The sequence below is a fragment of the Balaenoptera borealis genome (genome assembly GCF_965194805.1).
Source record: "Balaenoptera borealis genome assembly, chromosome: 2".
Classification (NCBI taxonomy): domain Eukaryota; kingdom Metazoa; phylum Chordata; class Mammalia; order Artiodactyla; family Balaenopteridae; genus Balaenoptera; species Balaenoptera borealis.
Window position 1 is genome coordinate 84,790,095 of NC_138867.1, and position 14,222 is coordinate 84,804,316.

The 14,222-nt window shown below is 36.6% G+C and overlaps 1 pseudogene across 1 annotated transcript; it reads left to right on the plus strand.

Annotated features, from left to right (window-relative positions):
* Window positions 1–1,087: 1,087 nt before the first annotated feature.
* On the plus strand, window positions 1,088–3,987 carry LOC309622516 (large ribosomal subunit protein eL39 pseudogene; annotated as a pseudogene). The gene has a single exon. The product of its transcript is annotated as a large ribosomal subunit protein eL39 pseudogene (transcript).
* Window positions 3,988–14,222: the final 10,235 nt, after the last annotated feature.

Here is a 14,222-nt window from a genome sequence, read left to right on the forward strand (position 1 = left end):
AATATTTTCTCCTATTCTGTGGTTTGTCTTTTCGTTTTGTTTATGGTTTCCTTTGCTGTGCAGAAGCTTTTGAGTTTAATTAGGTCCCACTTGTTTATTTTTGTTTTTATTTTCATTACTCCAGGAGGTGGATCAAAAAAGATATTGCTACGATTAATGTCAAAGAGTATTCTGCCTATGTTTTCCTCTAAGAGTTTTATAGTATCTGGCCTTACACTAGATCTCTGATCCATTTTGAGTTTATTTCTGTGTATGGTGTTAGTGTTCTAATTTCATTTTTTTACATGTAGCTGTCCCGTTTTCCCAATCCACATTCCTTTCCTTACTTCTGTCACATTATTCTGCACAAGCTGTTCTCCCCCACACAGTATATGGCTTTAAGAGAAGGGATTTGTCATTTCTTTTATTTCTCCACAGCCCCCTCTCCAAAACACTGGCAACCTGCTTTACTGTAATATATGATCAGTAAACAGGAGGTAAATTATATTTACTAAAATTAAGGCACCAAATTCAGTTGACAGGGAAAAATTAGTAAAAATTTTAAAAGTATGGAAAATAATTCAATTTTACTAGTAAGCAAACAAAAAAGTTATACATTATTTTCACCTATATACTTGGCAAAGATCATTTTAATATTTTCTTCTTTTTAAAAAAATTTATTTTGTATTTTGTAATGAGACTTTTCAGTGGTTCATGCAAGAGTACCATGCTCCAGGGCTGCAAGAGTACCATGCTCCAGGGCTGCAAGAGTCATTTTGTAAGTAAATCGCCAGAAGTTATTCAATCTTGATCAAATTCTTAATGACATGCTGTTCTCTGCTTCATGATCAGATACCCACCCCAGGGATCTGGCTTCTTATCATTGATTTTGTCAAAACAGCTTTCCAAGTTTCCTCTGCTCCTATCTCTGTTGATCCTGGTGATGATTTCTTTCTCTCTGTTGGATCTCTCAGCCATCCAGTCCACAAAAACTGCACCACAGCAAAAGAGAGTTTAGAGTCAACTTTGTACACAGCCTGCTCCCTCCCCATTTTGACTTATTACCTTCTACTGGCCATTGAGGCCATCGAAGTGCCCTCCACACTTTTAAGGTGACTATACACTGATGAATTAATCTTGATTTTCTTCTACTGTGCTAAGTAAAAAATAACTCACATAAAATATTTTTAATGTTTTTAAAATGCCAGATCCTTGTTTTCTCAGTAAATGTATCCCAGTTTGGGTGTGGAGGGGGCAGATTCAGAGAGGGGTTGAAAATCCTTTTAACCTATCTGTACACAAGTTATTGGCAAAAAAGCATTAACTTGCCTCATGAACACTTCAATTAGTTCCCAAAGTACGCCTTTCTTATACTGTCTTCTTTACACTTTTTTTCCATGAAGAATATATTATTTTCTTCCTTGAAAGGCTGTGGCAGTAAGAAATGAGATGAAAGGAGCATACACAGTATGCATCCATGTTACCTTGGAAATTATTGAACGTGCTTCTCCCCGAGTTCCTTTTCCTTTGAGTTTCAAGCTGTTATAAACATCACTTTCTAAAGACTAATAAAGATTCTCTTTAAAGTGACCTGGGCACTTCCAAATCACTCAAAGTCTATTTTTTAAAGATAGCCAGAATGTTTTGTCATTACATTTTAAAACACATTTTTATGAAACCATCTTTTATAGTACCATGTATCAATTTTATAAATTACATCGTCAGAGCCTCAATTTTTTTTATGCCAAATTGGGAATATAAATAGTATATAAATGAGCCCTTAGAAAACCCAAGTACCATATTATGTACCTTTTTCAACTTATTTCCCCACCACCATCATATGCAAGGACAGATTAAGCCCTGAGTAATTCCTATAGTCTTTTATTTTCCTATCCAATCTCTGGTCATGATAATTACAAGCAGAGAGGATTACTCAAGGACAGGTAACCAGAGGGGATCTTTTCTCTTGTCTGCCATCCTATGTGCATTTAAATTTCTTCCTCGCCATGTCTTCTCACAACACTTTCAGGATCAAGCGATTCCCGGCCAAGAAACAATAGCAAAATCGTCCCATTCCCCCATGGATTCAAATGAAAACTGGTAATACAATCAGGTACAACTCCAAGAGAAGACACTCTAGAAGAAACAAGCTGGGTCTATAAGGAGCCTCACATATGAAGTGGCACACACTTATGCTATTAAGGTCAATTGTGTCTTACCATAACAGAACATCACTACGGTCTGGAACAGCTGCCTGTGTTTGATGGGAGAAATGGAATGGCTCTCTTCTCTCTTCTTGATCTTTCCTCACCACTGCTCACTGTGTAGCTCAGTAATGAATATGTGAAACCTAAAAAAAAAAAAAAAAAGGACAGGTAGCCAGAGGGAAAATAGGAAAAGCAAAGAGCCTATATTATCTTCATATTAGATAGAATAAGAGTTAAAATACACTTTTTATTGCTTTTGTAGATTAATATTTCCAATTAAAAAGTTAATTAATAATTCAATCTAAAGCATACACCTAAAAAACCCACATTTTTAAGTTAGCAAGCTTTATTGTTATTATTTACATTGATTTAATGTAACCTTAAAAAGTTTGGAAAAATAATCACACTTAATATTTTAAATTTTTTGGAAAGCAATAAACAAAATGGGCTTCCTTGCACAAAAATGCAGCTTCAAACTGGCCTTGGTTCATATACATGACTTTAGTAATAGTTTCTATTTACCACCTAATTTTTTTCTTTATTTCTCAAAAAAATGTAAAAGTGGGTAGATTTATTCATTAAAGCATTAAAACACATTCTCAAGTGAATCTACAGTTAAATTTAATTGAGAAAAAATACAAAATTAGTCCCCTAACCCTTAATAAACTAACCATATATTCTAGATATAATGTAATAGTCATAATTTCAAATATTCAATCTGTTGATTTGTCCCAATTTTTGGTTCAAATTACATGATTATTCCACCTATATGATTGTGTAGGTTGACTTTGGCTAGCTTAATTTCAATTAGTACAGAAATATTCATATCCATAGGTTAGTTGGAGAGCAACATATGCCAACTACATATGAGGCAGGTCTTGGATAACCTTGTAATTTCTGCATTACAGCCTCACCATCCTCTATTATTGACAGCTTCTGATAGCAGAAATAAATTGAAAAAATTTTTGAAGGCAATTCATCTTGGCTCTGCATACTAAAAGCCAGCAAGGTGGTATGGTACAAAGTACATGTTTTCCTGTGATTAAAGGAGTTTAATTCAAAATGTTCAAAGCAAATTTTTAATAGAGCAAAATAAAACACGTATTTAAGTGTCACGTATTTTGACAACTTTTCTCTTTCCTACACCAAGATAATGGACTTTGAAGCCAGAGAGACATGGTTCCATTATTTGCTAGCTGCAGGGTATTTGTGAAACTTAACCTCCAGAACTTTGTTTCCTTGATGGTAAAATGGGGTGAAGAATTTGCAGAAGTGCTTTAAATGAGCTAAAGAAATGTGAGGATGCCTGGCACATTTCCTGGCATATGATACTCAATAAATGCTAGTTTCATTTTCTCATCTTCAAAATACTTAAGTAATATGTTCCTTCACTGTAATTCTGACCTTGTATTTTACATAAATCCCTAACTTTGAGATACTTTTACAATTTAGATACCAATCTTCTCAATAAAGTTGACTGCTAGGGCTTCCCTGGTGGTGCAGTGGTTGAGAGTCTGCCTGCCGGTGTAGGGGACACGGGTTCGAGCCCTGGTCTGGGAGGATCCCACATGCCGCGGAGCAACTAGGCCCGTGAGCCACAACTGCTGAGCCTGCGCGTCTGGAGCCTGTGCTCCGCAGCGGGAGAGGCCGCGATGGTGAGAGGCCCGCGCACCGCGATGAGGAGTGGCCCCCGCTTGCCGCAACTTGGGAAAGCCCTCGTACAGAAAAACGAAGGCCCAACACAGCCAAAAATAAATATATAAAAATAAAAATAAATAAATAAAAAAGATTACTATTAAAAAAAAAAAAAAAAAGTTGACTGCTAGCTCTTTGTGTGATTTCAACAGTAACAGAAAGTCCCCAACTCCAAAAACACTTCTCTTTACTATGCTCATGCCTAAAGCTTCTTTTGCAGGAGACAAAGGCATTTATTCCAGAATTATAGATAAATCCAAAATTATAAATCCCCTGAAGAGAGATAACACCATGACTTAAATTCATACCAGGTTTTACATGACTGTTAGCAGATACTTTCCTTTGATTAATGGAGGAGAGCAGAAGTGAGAGCACAAGGGAAATGCAGTAACCTGGGCTGGGGATAGGCTTCACAGAAGAAGGAAAATGATTTTGAAATTAGAGATAAATTCAGAGACAAATTTCAAACACACGATTTTTCCTTCATACCAGATCCTGCAAAAGGAGACGTGATTTACAGCACAACTTTTTTTTTAAACAACCTTTTGCCTGATAGTGGTAGAAAATCCAGTTTAAATTATAGATTTATTTTGATCATGGTGATATTTTCTGTTTTTCTGATCAACCCAGGACGTTTACTGGATCAGAAATGGTATGATTAGAAATATGTCAGTGTCCATGGTATGATAGGCTCTGCCCATAGGTGTTGCTGGTAGGTAGAGCTGTGCGTGTCTTTAACATTCATAATTTAGTGTTATGAACTGGTGTTTTCAGGCTTGTTTTCCCTATGGTTGGAGGAATAAATAAATGAACTACTGAGTTGAACCTACAGAGAAACCACGGAAAAAATTAGATATCAAGGTTTTCAAACCAATCAGTGTGCCCAACCTTTTGCCCTCTGGAATGGTTAGGGGCTCCACTGTATGCTCTGAAATTGTTCTGGACTCACCAGGCAGTCAAACAAATAAAGAATGAAAGGAAGGAAGAGTTTTGGGTTTTTTAGCCCAACATCAATGATTCTGTGGCATGCTTCAGCCCAAGACACATAACCCAGTGCTTCAGTTAGCAGCAGTAGCCTGGTAAAAAAATATCAGATGATTTAAGCAAATTCTGAAAGCACTAAGCTGTCAGACTTGAGTATTTATGGTCTTTGATTGCAAACTTCTAAAGAACAAAGACCATATCATGTATATTCCAAACCAGCACTCTCTGGATACTGTGTTGAAATATTCCTCCTTTTACACTTCCATTGAAGTTAATAAGACCCTAGTCATCTTTCAGTAGGAGGCTAAATAAAATTTCTTATTAGAAGATTTCTCTGGTTTTTCCAGTCCACAAATACAACTTCTTTTGTAATTAAAGACAGTATGATGATTTAGTACTTTGCACTTTTATCATTTTCCTTGTTTTAGTCTGATTTTAATTCATTTTCTTAACTGTGTTATCAGTTCACCATGGTGAGGGTAATGCCTTATTATTCTAATACCAATCCCATTCTCATTTATTCTTAGCCCATGGTATGTGATTTTTAAAATAATAACAATAATAATTTGATTGATTAATTAAAAAATAAGTTGGATTATCAAAATTCACATATCAACATTTTGCTGTTTGTGTCCCCCACCTCCAAATTCATATGTTGAAGCCCTACCTCCCTATGTAACTGCATTTGCAGAAGGGGCCTGTGAGGAGGTGATAGAGGTTAAATGAGGTCGTAGGATGGAGTCCTAACGCAATAGGGCTGGTGACCTTATTAGAAGAGGAAAATCACTAGCGCTCTCTCCCTCTACCATTTTAAGGATAGCAAGCTGGGAAGAGGGTTCGCACCAGAAACTGACCCTGCCAGACTTTGACCTGGGACTTCCAGCCTCAAGAACTATGAGAATAAATTTCTGTGTTTAAGCCACCGAGTCCATGGCATTTCTTTGTGGCAGCCCAAATAGACTAATACAACATTAAAACAAAACAAAACAAAAAAGAAACCCATTTTGAGGAAGCAATATGCAAATCCAATATGTATGTTTTCAATTTAAAGAACTACATTCAAAACCATATGCAATGCTGGCAGAAAACTTTGCCTTGCACTTTCAGTTATGCAGTGCCAATTTCAGAAAAAGATCATGACATGAACTGAAGAAACTCCTTATAAATTTATGAAGAAAACTAAGTCAAAATAAACATTTAAAAAACAAAGCCATTAATTATAAATAAAATCATTACATAATATTTATATAATTCTTTAAAAACTTTATAAAAAGCTTCCATAGGAAGTACCTCTCAAATATAGGCATTAATTTTAAAAATCTAAGATTGTCTTTGGTCACCAATAGGGGGCAGCAAGGCATATGAGATCCCTCACTGTTTGAAACTCAAGGGATGCTTGCCAGGTTAGCTAGGAAGTGCCGAGGGGAGCAAGGTGAGATATAACAGCATCAGATATGCAAAAAAAAGAAACCCTTATAAGTCAGGGCCAGGCACTAGAAGGAGGAGATGGTAGGAACACACAAGTCAAAATTTTATGCACACCAATGGAAAGCTTTGGGTTGGAAATGAGAATGTTTATCCTTCTAGAAATCAGTATATACCAGCAACTCCTTAATTCTTCCATCAAATTCACTAAAATAGTACACAATGTTGGGATAATCCTGCCCTGATTTCTCACAGTTAAATCTGAGTGCTTTTTCTTTCTTTCTTTCTATTCATTGTCTTTAAGCCTTCATGGAAAGTAGTTCCACAACATTTTGAATAGTTTGGTGGTCTACGATGACTGTTGACTATTTTTCTCCCAGGAAAAGAGAAGAGGGACTTTCAGTTGTACATAACTACAGAAAAAATAGTTTGGTCCAAGAATAGACTAGGTTTTGTGTATCAGAATATGCCCAGAGAGCTAGGCCCTAAAAGAAATTAAGCTAGATCTAAAAGAGATTAGGGCAGAGGGCAGACAGAAGAAGCAAGAAGAACTACAATCCTGCAGCCTGTGGAACAAAAACCACATTCACAGAAAGATAGACAAGATGAAGAGGCAGAGGGCTATGTACCAGATGAAGGAACAAGATAAAACCCCAGAAAAACAACTAAATGAAGTGGAGATAGGCAACCTTCCAGAAAAACAATTCAGAATAATGATAGTGAAGATGAGCCAAGACCTTGGAAAAAGAATGGAGGCAAAGATCGAGAAGATGCAAGGAATGTTTAACACAGACCTAGAAGAATTAAAGAACAAACAAACAGAAATGAACAGTACAATAACTGAAATGAAAACCACACTAGAAGGAATCAATAGCAGAATAACTGAGGCAGAAGAACGGATAAGTGACCTGGAAGACAGAATGGTGGAATTCACTGCTGCAGAACAGAATAAAGAAAAAAGAATGAAAAGAAATGAAGACAGCCTAAGACACTTCTGGGACAACATTAAACGCAGTAACATTCGCATCATAGGGGTCCCAGAAGGAGAAGAGAGAGAGAAAGGACCAGAGAAAATATTTGAAGAGATTATACTCTAAAACTTCCTTAACATGGGAAAGGAAATAGCCACCCAAGTCCAGGAAGTGCAGCAAGTCCCATACAGGATAAACCCAAGGAGAAACACGCTGAGACACATAGTAATCAAATTGGCAAAAATTAAAGACAAAGAAAAATTATTGAAAGCAGCAAGGGAAAAATGACAAATAATATACAAGGGAACTCCCATAAGGTTAACAACTGATTTCTCAGCAGAAACTCTACAAACCAGAAGGGAGTGGCATGATATACTTAAAGTGATGAAAGGGAAGAACCTACAACCAAGATTACTCTACCCGGCAAGGATCTCATTCAGATTCAACGGAGAAATCAAAAGCTTTACAGACAAGCAAAAGCTAAGAGAATTCAGCACCACCAAACCAGCTCTACAACAAATACTAAAGGAACTTCTCTAAGTGGGAAACACAAGAGAAGAAAAGGACCTACAAAAACAAACCCAAAACAATTAAGAAAATGGTCATAGGAACATACATATCGATAATTACCTTAAACGTGAATGGATTAAATGCTCCAACCAAAAGACACAGGTCTGCTGAGTGGATACAAAAACAAGACCCATATATATGCTGTCTACAAGAGACCCACTTCAGACCTAGGGACACATACAGACTGAAAGTGAAGGGATGGAAAAAATATTCCATGCAAATGGAAATCAAAAGAAAGCTGGAGTAGCTATACTCATATCAGATAAAATACACTTTAAAATAAAGAATGTTACAAGAGACAAGGAAGGACACTACATAATGATCAGGGGATCAATCCAAGAAGAAGATATAACAATTATAAATATATATGCACCCAACATAGGAGCACCTCAATACATAAGGCAACTGCTAACAGCTGTAAAAGAGGAAATGGACAGTAACACAATAATAGTGGGGGACTTTAAAATCTCACTTACACCAATGGACAGATCATCCAAAGTGAAAGTAAATAAGGAAACAGATGACACAATAGTTCAGATAGATTTAATTGATATTTATAGGACATTCCATCCAAAAACAGCAGATTACACTTTCTTCTCAAGCACACACGGAACATTCTCCAGGATAGATCACATCTTGGGTCACAAATCAAGCCTCAGCAAATTTAAGAAACTTGAAATCTTATCAAGCATCTTTTCAGACCACAATGCTATGAGATTAGAAATCAATTACAGGGGAAAAAATGTAAAAAACACAAATACATGGAGGCTAAACACTACGTTACTAAATAACCAAGAGATCATGGAAGAAATCAAAGAGGAAACCAAAAAATACCTTGAGACAAATGACAATGAAAACACGATGATCCAAAACCTATGGGATGCAGCAAAAGTAGTTCTAAGAGGGAAGCTTATAGCTATACAAGCCTACCTCAAGAAACAAGAAAAATCTCAAATAAACAATCTAACCGGGCTTCCTTGGTGGCGCAGTGGTTGAGAATCTACCTGCCAATGCAGGGGACACGGGTTCGAGCCCTGGTCTGGGAAGATCCCACATGCCGCGGAGCAACTAGGCCCGTGAGCCACAACTACTGAGCCTGCGCGTCTGGAGCTCCGCAACAAGAGAGGCCACGATAGTGAGAGGCCTGCGCACCGCGATGAAGAGTGGCCCTCGCTTGCCGCAACTGGAGAAAGCCCTCGCACAGAAACGAAGACCCAACACAGCCAAAAATAAATAAATAAATAATTTAAAAAACAAAAAAAACAAAAAAAAACAATCTAACCTTACACCTGAAGGAACTGGAGAAAGAGGTACAAACAATACCCAAAGTTAGCAGAAGGAAGAAATCATAAAGATCAGAGCAGAAATAAATGAAATAGAAACAAAGAAAACAATAGCAAAGATCAATAAAACTAAAAGCTGGTTCTTTGAGAAGATAAACAAAATTGATAAACTCTTAGCCAGACTCATCAAGCAAAAGAGGGAGAGGACTCAAATTAATAAAATTAGAAATGAAATAGGAGAAGTTACAACAGACACCACAGAAATACAAAGCATCCTAAGAGACTACTACAAGCAACTCTATGCCAATAAAATGGACAACCTGGAAGAAATGGACAAATTCTTAGAAAGGTATAACCTTCCAAGACTGAACCAGGAAGAAATAGAAAATATGAACAGACCAATCACAAGTAATGAAATTGAAACTGTGATTAAAAATCTTCCAACAAACAAAAGTCCAGGACCAGATGGCTTCACAGGTGAATTCTATCAAACATTTAGAGAAGAGCTAACACGCATCCTGCCCAAACTCTTCCAAACAATTGCAGAGGAAGGAACACTCCCAAACTCATTCTATGAGGCCACCATCACCCTGATACCAAAACCAGACAAAGATACTACAAAAAAAGAAAATTACAGACCAATATCACTGATGAATATAGATGCAAAAATCCTCAACAAAATACTAGCAAACAGAATCCAACAACACATTAAAAGGATCATACACCATGATCAAGTGGGATTTATCCCAGGGATGCAAGGGTTCTTCAATATACGCAAATCAATCAATGTGATACACCATATTAACAAATTGAAGAATAAACACCATATGATCATCTCAATAGATGCAGAAAAAGCTTTCGACAAAATTCAACACCCATTTATGACAAAAACTCTCCAGAAAGTGGGCATAGAGGGAACCTACCTCAACATAATAAAGGCCATATATGACAAAGCCACAGCAAACATCGTTCTCAACATTGAAAAACTGAAAGCATTTCCTCTAAGATCAGGAACAAGACAAGGTTGCCCACTCTCACCACTATTATTCAACATTGTTCTGGAAGTCCTAGCCACAGCAATCAGAGAAGAAAAAGAAATAAAAGGAATACAAATTGGAAAACAAGAAGTAAAACTGTCACTGTTTGCAGATGACATGATACTATACATACAGAATCCTAAAGATGCCACCAGAAAACTACTAGAGCTAATCAATGAATTTGGTAAAGTTGCAAGATACAAAATTAATGCACAGAAATCTCTTGCATTCCTATACACTAATGATGAAAAATCTGAAAGAGAAATTAAGGAAACACTCCCATCTACCACTGCAACAAAAAGAATAAAATACCTAGGAATAAACCTATCTAAGGAGACAAAAGACCTGCATGCAGAAAACTATAAGACACTGATGAAAGAAATTAAAGATGATACCAACAGACGGAGAGATATACCATGTTCTTAGATTGGAAGAAGCAATATTGTGAAAATAACTATACTACCCACAGCAATCTACAGATTCAATGCAATCCCTATCAAAGTGCCAGTGGCATTTTTTACAGAACTAGAACAAAAAATCTTAAAATTTGTATGGAGACACAAAAGACCCCGAATAGCCAAAGCAGTCTTGAGGGAAAAAAACGGAGCTGGAGGAATCAGACTCCCTGACTTCAGACTATACTACAAAGCTACAGTAATCAAGACAATATGGTACTGACACAAAAACAGAAACATAGATCAATGGAACAAGATAGAAAGCCCAGAGATAAACCCACACACCTATGGTCAACTAATCTATGACAAAGGAGGTAAGGATATACAATGGAGAAAAGACAGTCTCTTCAGTAAGTGGTGCTGGGAAAACTGGACAGCTACATGTAAAAGAATGAAATTAGAACACTCCCTAACACCATACACAAAAATAAACTCAAAATGGATTAGAGACCTAAATGTAAGACTGGACACTATAAAACTCTTAGAGGAAAACATAGGAAGAACACTCTTTGACATAAATCACAGCAAGATCTTTTTTGATCCACCTCCTAGAGTAATGGAAATAAAAACAAAAAGAAACAAATGAGGCCTAATGAAACTTCAAAGTTTTTGCACAGCAAAGGAAACCATAAGCAAGACGAAAAGACAACCCTCAGAATGGGAGAAAGTATTTGCAAACGAACCAATGGACAAAGGATTAATCTCCAAAATATATAACCAGCTCATGCAGCTCACTATTAAAAATACAAACAACCCAATCCAAAAATGGGCAGAAGACCTAAATAGACATTTCTCCAAAGAAGACATACAGATGGCCAAGAAGCACATGAAAATCTGCTCAACATCACTAATTATTAGAGAAATGCAAATCACAACTACAATGAGGTATCACCTCACACCAGTTAGAATGGACATTATCAGAAAATCTACAAACAACAAATGCTGGAGAGGGTGTGGAGAAAAGGGAACCCTCTTGCACTGTTGGTGGCAATGTAAATTGATACAGCCACTATGGAGAACAGTATGGAGGTTCCTTAGAAAACTAAAAATAGAACTACCATATGACCCAGCAATCCCACTACTGGGCATATACCCTGAGAAAACCATAATTCAAAAAGACACATGCACCCCAATGTTCATTGCAGCACTATTTACAATAGCCAGGTCATGGAAGCAACCTAAATGCCCATCGAGAGATGAATGGATAAAGAAGATGTGGTACATATATACAATGGAATATTACTCAGCCATAATAAGGAACGAAATTGGGTCATTTGTAGAGACGTGGATGGATCTAGAGACTGTCATACAGAGTGAAGTAAGTCAGAAAGAGAAAAACAAATATCGTATATTAACTCATATACGTGGAACCTAGAAAAATGGTACAGATGAACCGGTTTGCAGGGCAGAAATTGAGACACAGATGTAGAGAACAAACGTATGGACACCAAACGGGAAAGAGGCGGGGGGGGTGGGGGTGGGGGTGTGATGAATTGGGAGATTGGAATTGACATGTATACACTGATGTGTATAAAATTGATGACTAATAAGAACTTGCTGTATTAAAAAATAAATCAAATAAAATTTAAAAAATAAAAAAAGTAAAAAATTAAAATATAAATTAAAAAAAAGATATTAGGCAATAAGAAAATTTTGAATTGTTTAATTGCTTACTAGTTTCACCATATTAATATGGTACTCCTTCATAGTTATTATGCATTTGATAAATGCAGAGAAAGTGGATAAATATTTTGCTGGATAGTCAAAAAGGTTGTGAGATGGTAGATCAATTTTCTCGCCTAGCCACAAAGTAACAGTTTATAGCTTTCCCTACTTACTGAAGTAACTTTATAATGTTTCCATGCAGAGCATTTCGGTGCTGAAAAGATTATAGGGACCCAGAAGGAAAAGAAGCTCAGAGCTTATTTTCTGATGAATCTATATAAACTCTGACGTCCTTGCTCTTTCTCCACAAAATGCATATGTTGAACGTTTTAGAAGGATCAAACTTCCACTTAGGACCAAGATACAAAAAGAAAGGGGAGTAGGTGGAGGAGGGGGTGGGGAGAGGAGAAGAAGAAAAAGCAAGCCAACAAACAAATAAAATACCAGCACATATCACCACATCTGACAGCACCAGGATTGATGCTAAATTTTCAGAGATGAAAGTTTATACATATTCTACCTTTTCTGGTCTCTGAGTATCTTAGCATCAGAAACACAAGCAAACTCTTCTGCTGGGATTAAGGAAAGAGATTTTCCTTCAAGACTTGATTTCAGCCTGCAGTGAATTTTTATGACCAAGTTATTAACTCCTGAGAAATGGGATTTATAATGGAAATACTGATAGATTCCTAATGGTAGTTGTGCTGGCAGGCACCTATATATTAGTCTTAATAATGCCAAATTGTGAAACTAAAGTGATTGAAAACCTACTAACTTACACTTAAGGAATCTCTGCTTCAGTAGTTTTTGATATCTCCCTCATTTGAATGATTTTTCAGGTTGTTCTAAAGACTAGTGCCTTGTATTTGTCAGAATGAGAGTTACAATACCGTGGGGTTTTGTGAGCATCATAAACTTAGAACAGCGTATTTATTTCTGAATAGTTCAAGACTCTGTGGTCCTTTTCTATTTAGGAAATTTACCTGCATAAAAATCTTGAGTTCTCCAGCTATAAATTCTATAGCCTGAGGCCTTTCTCCTTTTCCTCCCATTTTTTATACATTTTATTCTTCTTTCTAGTGGCTCATTGAACAGCTGAAGGGGATAACAATGTAATTTCATGAACAGTGATCAAAAATAAAAAGAAATATATCCTTGACTTGGGTGGATAAGCAGACTCCCCACACTGTTAGTAGAATTACAGCTGGATGCCAGACTTTGATTGGCTTGATCTCATTACATAACCTATTCCCTGCAACTGTCTTCTGTTATGGCCTGTTTTATGTGACCTGACAGCCCGTATATAGATGTAGCAGTAAATACATGCTGCCACTGCTTAAACAAAAATTGTCCTATCATCACGCTTATCAGGATAAATGTATTGCCAGATATATTCTTCTTCCTGAGTTGATATGAGCAGAGCTCGGCAAATGTCATCTCTCCTTCCTCAAGGGGCTCTTCTGAAGCTCTCATTTGGCATTTAAAAACATTGAATATGGTTGAATGGATCCAGATGCATTCTCTAACAGACGTTATGGAAACATGGACAACAGCTTCATCCTATCAATTATTGTATTATTTCAGGGCTATTCTGACATGGAGCGGGAAATTCAAAATACTTTTGCCCTGAACCAACTGTAGCATACAGAACAAGAAGAAAAATCAAATCAGTCATTAGAGAAAATTCTGAAAACCCATGCTTAAAAGCTTTGGGGATGTGGGAAGCCATTTCTCACGGATTGTGTGTTTTTAAGAATGATTTGAACAAAATCATGTAAACATCACAGATTGAGAAATATAATGCTGGTTCTGATTTCAGAGTTATGTGTTTAAAAATCTAACACAGCACATATAGAAAATAGCAATAGTATCCAGGACGCAAGCAGTACATTTACACAGCTCCATTACAAATACTAAAGAGATTTCCCTTAGCCTTTATAAGCCACTAGGA